Source organism: Anser brachyrhynchus, assembly GCF_964034855.1.
Source record: "Anser brachyrhynchus genome assembly, chromosome: 6".
Taxonomy (NCBI): domain Eukaryota; kingdom Metazoa; phylum Chordata; class Aves; order Anseriformes; family Anatidae; genus Anser; species Anser brachyrhynchus.
The window spans coordinates 26,506,617-26,513,248 of record NC_137700.1 but is presented as its reverse complement, the minus strand read 5'-3'; positions in this window follow the sequence as shown (position 1 = coordinate 26,513,248).

The window sequence follows — 6,632 nt, the reverse complement described above, 5'->3', positions numbered from 1 at the left end:
AGTTCTGTAATGGAAAAATGGAAGCCCAAGGTATGAGAGACAGATGTAAGACAAAGATTTTTTCGTAATGTCTCACTGCATTCATCACTAGATCCCATGCAGTAATTCTCAGCATTTCCAGACAGGCATAAGTCAGGTGCAGCGTGAACGGCTTCTGTGCAAGTGCCACTTGTATGATTTTGGCAAAGCATCTCCAGTCCTGGGCTCTTTCTTTCCTCAGGCAGTCACACACATCCACAGAGCTCAGACTTCCTCTCATCTCTTCCCTGCATGGGCCAGCTCCCAGCTCTGTTGCCTCTGCTCCACAGTCCCTAATCCGCTCCGCACACAGCTCGCGGCGCCTGGGTCCTGCAGCACGTTGCTCTGGGTTTGTTAATGGGGCTGGTGCAACCTGCTGGGCCTTGGGGCCTTCTTTACAAGGCTGCATGCCATCCTCTCAGCCCTCCACGTGCTTTCTGCCTTGCACATCTGTCTAGGCCTCCTTATGCCAATCCACATTATAGCACGAAATGGGAAGCAGCGAATGCACCTTTGCTCAGTTATGCCGTAGGCTAGTGCTTCCCACGCTGCATGCTGGATAGTAATGAGATTGTTAGGCTAATTGGCTCTTTATTAAGAGTATTATTTACAATGATGCTGAAGGCCATGTGCATGCAGAAAAAGATCTTGGTATACCATCAAACTCTTCCCTCTTGCCATCAGTGCCCTCTCCTCTGTGTTCCCCCTAGGCTGCCGCCCCTGGAAAGCTGGGAGAGGCTTTCTCCCCACCTCCTGGGGGGCCGCCCTGTCCCTCTTCAGGGCCATGGACAAAAGCCTGTATCTGCAGGCAGTTTGTGCTTGCTTAAGCGAGGGCGGCATTCACTAGGGCTGTGTGTGTCACTCCTCTCCTCTGGAAGACCGAAGTGGGGCCTTCCTACAGATCTAAAAACCAACGGGGTGTTCATGGGGATCTGAAGACAGGAGAGCCAATGCTGAATGCTGTCAAGCCCTCCTGTGCAGGCAGGGCAGCTACTCTCCCGAACTTCAGAGAGCAAATAAAAGCCTCAGTTCATGTCTCCTCCTCCACCACCACGCTCCCTGCCTCCCTGCAGCAGAAACCAGCCAGGGCAGTGCGGGAGGAAGTCATTTTCTGATGGGCAGACCACGAGGGAGCAGAGGATGGAGATGAAATGCTTGTGGTGTGCTTCTGTGGCACATTCTGCCTCTAAAGGAGCTGCCACTCGATAAAGATCCTGTTGCGCCTGATTGTCCGTGCGGTGGGAGCAGCGTGTGAACGGGGGGAAGTGAGAAGCCTTGAATTTATACCCGAGCTTTGAGTACATAATTCAGACCTCTCCACTGAGGAGTCTGACACCCCTGCCATAAATAAAAGAGCAGCCTCTGCAGTAAACAATGCTTTATTCTTTCCAGTTAAAAACTTCCTTTTCACTGCAGTGAAATATTGACTTCAGGCGACCATATTACCACAAAATACCATCTTTTCCTGATACTAACCAATGAAATTTTTACATAGATCTGGCCTGTGAGAATGAGACTCCCTTTGGCATATGGCAAATCTAGTCTTACTTGAGAGTGATGTGTCAACAATATTTTAATAATCCAACCACAATGTCCTTATTGCCTTCCCTGAGCTCTCTGCCATGAGAGAAGTAGGTGCTGGTCTGATATCTCAGACATCTGAACATCAGTTTTTTGTAACTGTGACAGGTCTCCTTTGGTAAAAAAGTAACAGCTAAAAGTCACCAGGATTTAAAATATTGGCCTGCATGACTTTATCAGTATTTAACCCTGATGGTTTCTTCTGCAGCCAGTGCTTTTGCAATACTGCTGTAACAACTATAACATGAAACAGAGAAAGTAAAAAACAACCACCTGAGTCATTTTAGCCCAGAAGAGTTCTCTCACATGCAGAGCAACAAAATACAGCTCTTTTCTGCAGGCTGAATCACTTCCAGCCCTAATTCCCCCCCAGCTCTGTTCTGATGGGGCTGAAAGCTGGGGCCTGGGCAAATACACCTCATTAGCTGCCAAGGTCTATTCTGGTATGCGAGTTCCTGCGTACTCTGGGCCATGCCCTTCAGCCCAGGTTGGGACCGTGGCTTCAAGATCTCTGCTGGTGTCAGCAAGTGCATCCTGAGAGCAGCCTTAGGAAGGCCATCAGAAGGCAGCCCAGACACAGCCAGCCTGAGACACTGGTCCTTGGGAGCCAGGAAAAAAATTTTGTTTCTAATTACATTGTGTTTGCTTTGTCAGGTGAACTGGTTTACCTTTTGGTTTTCTGCTTCAGAATATTTGTTTATTAAACTCCAGCATTCGGTATTGGCCTCAGAGACTAACACTTGCTATAGTGGCAAGTTTATTAGGCCTCCCCTAGCTATTGAATAGGTTGAGGTTTTTTATTATATACACACAGCTTCTTTACACCCGCACGGTACATGAGCCGATGTGTTAAATAAGATCCAAGGGCCATTAAACGAAGAAGCCCATCTCTGCAAAGAAGACTCCCCAGGAACCTGAGCAGTGCCTGTTATATCACAGCTGGCTCACCCTTGCTCTGTCGTGCTGGCTGAAGCCATCAGGCTTTGGCAGATGCTTGAGAACTGAGATGCAAGATGCTGATGTGATCACCAGTCTTTGGCACAGCAAGGGATAGGAGTATCCCTGGGAGTTGTTCATTTTTATTAGAAATTTTTCTGTAGCACTGTGCAAGAAATTGGCTGCTCGTAGGGAAGGAAGATCTACAGGAGAATGAGGCTGATCCTATCTCTCCTCCGAACCATTACTCCTGTTTACAGCTAAACCTAACTGGGACTGAGCCAGGAGTTCTACAGGGAGGATTTCACAGTCACAGTCCAACAGGGGTCAGAAAGGAAAGTTTCAAAATCCTACTCAGGAAGCCGAATACCTGAGGACTTCACCTGTGGGGCTGAACCCAGGAGTCATCCAAATCCACGGCGCAGCTTGTTGTTCGGACTAACACCAGCAGCAGCCAGGCATTCGTCTGCGTGTATGCATGTGGGCAAGGTTAGCAAGCCTCGGCTTCATCCATTTTTGGTGGGCTTTCCCTCCAGAGGGCTCAGGACCTGCATTTAGAGGAGTGCACAGTGTTTGTCCTTGCCCTGCTCTGAGGCTGTGTGACACAGCTCACAGCCTGTGGCCAGGCTGGCAGGAAGGGAAGGAGGATCAGCTCTTACTCAGCACGTAACTCATTTTTTTTCCAGTACAGACAAGCCAATGAGGATATCTCTTGCTAAAGGGTCTCCTCTAATAACCGCCTCCATTCTGTGGGAGCCTTGCTGTCCCCTCAGTGAGGGCTCAAGAGCCACCCGGGACCCCTGTGTCACTCTGCTGCCCCATGTCACGCTGCCTTGGCTGCATTGCAGTGTCACCAGAGAAGAGGAGCAGTACATCTGAAGATACAGGTGACGCTGTTCGTCCCACAGAAATGGATCATGAGATCTGTGCAGAAATTATCTTTTGAGGTAGTGGTAGTTGAATTTGATACATTTTGTTAAATGTCTTAGGTCTGCTGCTCTGCACAAATGTCAAGTGTCTAGAGAGATGCTGAGGCTGGGAAGCCTCTTGGTTATCGGAAACTCTGGAAACCTTCCAATTTCTATCCAGCTCAGATCAAATCAAGCTTTCTGAAAAATATTCCAGTGAGTTAAGAGCTATGCTTTTGCACCAGCTGTATGAATCAGCTAGATACAAATAAAAATGCCTTCAGTGACACCAGTTCTCCTCTGTTCTACAATACATCATTTGCCACACACTGTGAAAGCAGGAAAGGGATGAGCAAACAAGAGTCATCATTATTAATTAGATTTTAGAATCTCATTAATGAGCCAGGAAAGAGGAGCCAAGGTCTTGGATACACCTTGCTCCTACCCCCACCTTGTGGGAAGGCAACATCATGGTCTTGGTTCCATAGTCTTTGTGTCTGGGACATGTACATCCACAGCCAAAATAGCTCCTGCACGTCGGGGTGGATATATCTGGGCCACAGCTCAATAAGGCTCATGAGAAACCTGCTACAGAGGAGAGTTGCGTTGGCCAGATTTTTATTTTTATTTATTTTTATTTTTATTTCTTATTTTTATTTTTATTTTTATTTTTATTTTTTAATTTTTTTATTTTTATTTATTTTTATTTTTATGTAACAACACCTGCTAAGTACACTGGTCTTCTGTCCCTCTCTCCTCCCTCCCCTGTCTGTCTGTGACCATCTCTTTCCCAGCTCAGCTCCTAGCATTGCTGTCAGTGGGAGGAACTGGGGGGGGGGGGGGGTGGAGCTGGGGGAGGGAATTAAGAGTGCGTGGGGGTTTAGTTTTATTAGGGCTGGATTTAAGATCAGGCTCTATCTATGGCATCATGGGCTTCCTCTTGCTCAGCCCTATTGGGGTACGTGGCCTTGGCCTACATGGCTGTTCCAGCACCACCCATAGTATGGATGCAGGCACACATACAAAGCCTTTGTTTTACCACTTGGGTTACATTTATTTAGAGGGTGGGCTTTCTGCCATGGTACAAAGCTGATGAAGCTCTGCCGCCTGAAGGCGTGCTTCAAGCACAGTGTAAATGCACGATTGCCCTTACATCAGCGCCACTCTCACAGCGCAGATGTGGCCAGAAGCTTTTCAAAGACCAGGCTGTTGTTTGGGCTTTTCAGATGAGAAGCTTAAAAATTGACAAGTCTAAACATGGTTAGTGTCCTGCTGAGTACGATCAGATAACCTCACTTACTATACTCCAGGGATGCAGATATTGCACACCATTAAACACGTCTTGGATGCCCAGAAGGATATAAAACCACAACTGAGTTCCTCTACCACTTGAAAACACGGTTAGTTAGCAGCAGGAATAGCCCCCCAGCATTAATAACAAGACTGTCCTCACAGAGCTGGTCTCATGGCAGCTATACCCGATACGGACAGTCCAGCACAAGAGGGAGCTCTGCAGGGGCTCAGCAGTGGCAGCCGGTGCTGGGAGCCCTTGCCTGGGGCTGGGCCAAGTGCTGTTTCCTCCTCGCACAGATATTTTGGTGACAGCTCTTCCCCACGTCAAACTGAACCACAAAATTAACGATGCCAAGACAATTTTCAGCCCAGCAAACCACAAAATAACAAATCATTTTATATTATTAGAAATATCTTAAGATATTTGAAAACTTTTCCTCTAGTTCCGTTTTCTTACATGTATATTTCTTAATGAATGATTTCTTTAAAAAATTTATTTCAAGCCAAAAGAAAGGTTTAGGGCTGTTTACTTACACATACATGTAAGCATGTATGCGTTACTTACGTACATGTAAGCATGTATTATGTATACATTACATACTTACATACATGTAAGTATGTATGTGTAAGTAAAAAATTAGTCAAGAAATTTCTCGGCTCAGAAGAGAGCAGCGGACAAACCCAAACATGGGCAGGAAGCTGAGGTTCGCAGCCCACAGGGCAGGTACCAAGGCAGCAGCAGTACAAGGTAGCTGTGTAGTTAAGCAGGGAATTTTGCTGCTCCTAGGAAACTGTTGGGACCGGCATGCTGTGCCAGTAGGTTTTGGGCCCAGTGCTTTAGCTGGTATTTGATCTTGCTTGGTTTATGTGAGGGCTCAAGTGGTTGCTGATTTGAGAGGTTTGCCTGTCAGCCGAACTGGCGCTGGGGCCGGTCACGCTGCGGGGTTGGAGTGCTGGGGCTGAGCTCACTGCCAGGAGAGGTGTTTGTGTCTCAGGCTGGCGAGGCAGTGGCTTCATGGAGGGGAAGGGCAGCAGCTTGTTCCTCCACCAGGACAGACAGAGGGATGGGGACATCCCAGGTACAGCCCCCATTCCTGGATGAGAATATGGAAAGAGAGAAATATTATTCCTCCCTGGGCAGGAGAACGTGCCCAGGGTACATGGGAAGCCCCAGGGAAAGTGGAGCTCCCCTGGGACAGACCCTGCAAGTAACAGGACACGCAGATCAGCAGGTGGGAGAAGAAAAGGACAGTTCAAGGCCACTGTTTAGATCATGTCCAGACATTTCGTTATAACATAAATACTATATCTATAACTATATATAGACATAGAGACATACCTAGATACGTCTATATATAAGCCTACATCCATGTATCAAAGTATTCTCAACAATAACATTGTCTTATATTATTATGCAATATGATACTCTCCTATAATTTCTTTCCAACTTTTCCCTGTGGAAGAAGCCATAGCCAGCTTTGACACCAAATAATTCTGAAATGTTTCCATCCACATTCCTTGGGAAGGGATGCAGTCCCAGGAGACCTGATCCAGGCAGTGCTCGCCAGCAGAAACTGATTCTGCCAATGGACTTTCAGCAATCTTAGTGCAGTCACAGAATGAGTCTCCCTTGGCCCGGATTCATTCCATAACCTCTGCAGCTCATCAGTGCTTGGAATAGAAGGAAGGATCACTGCTTATTTGAGAGTCTGACCGTGCCATCTGTGGTCTGTCAATGTAAGGAAGATCCTGAACAAGGCCACCCAGGTCTACCTGAAACACTCCCTGTCATTGATGACTACACCTGCTGTTACTAGCATAGCAAAAAAGCAGGGTGCCCTTTTTATTGTGCTTTGAATGCTGTCATCCCCTGTGCCGGTTTTAAGAAATTGGAGG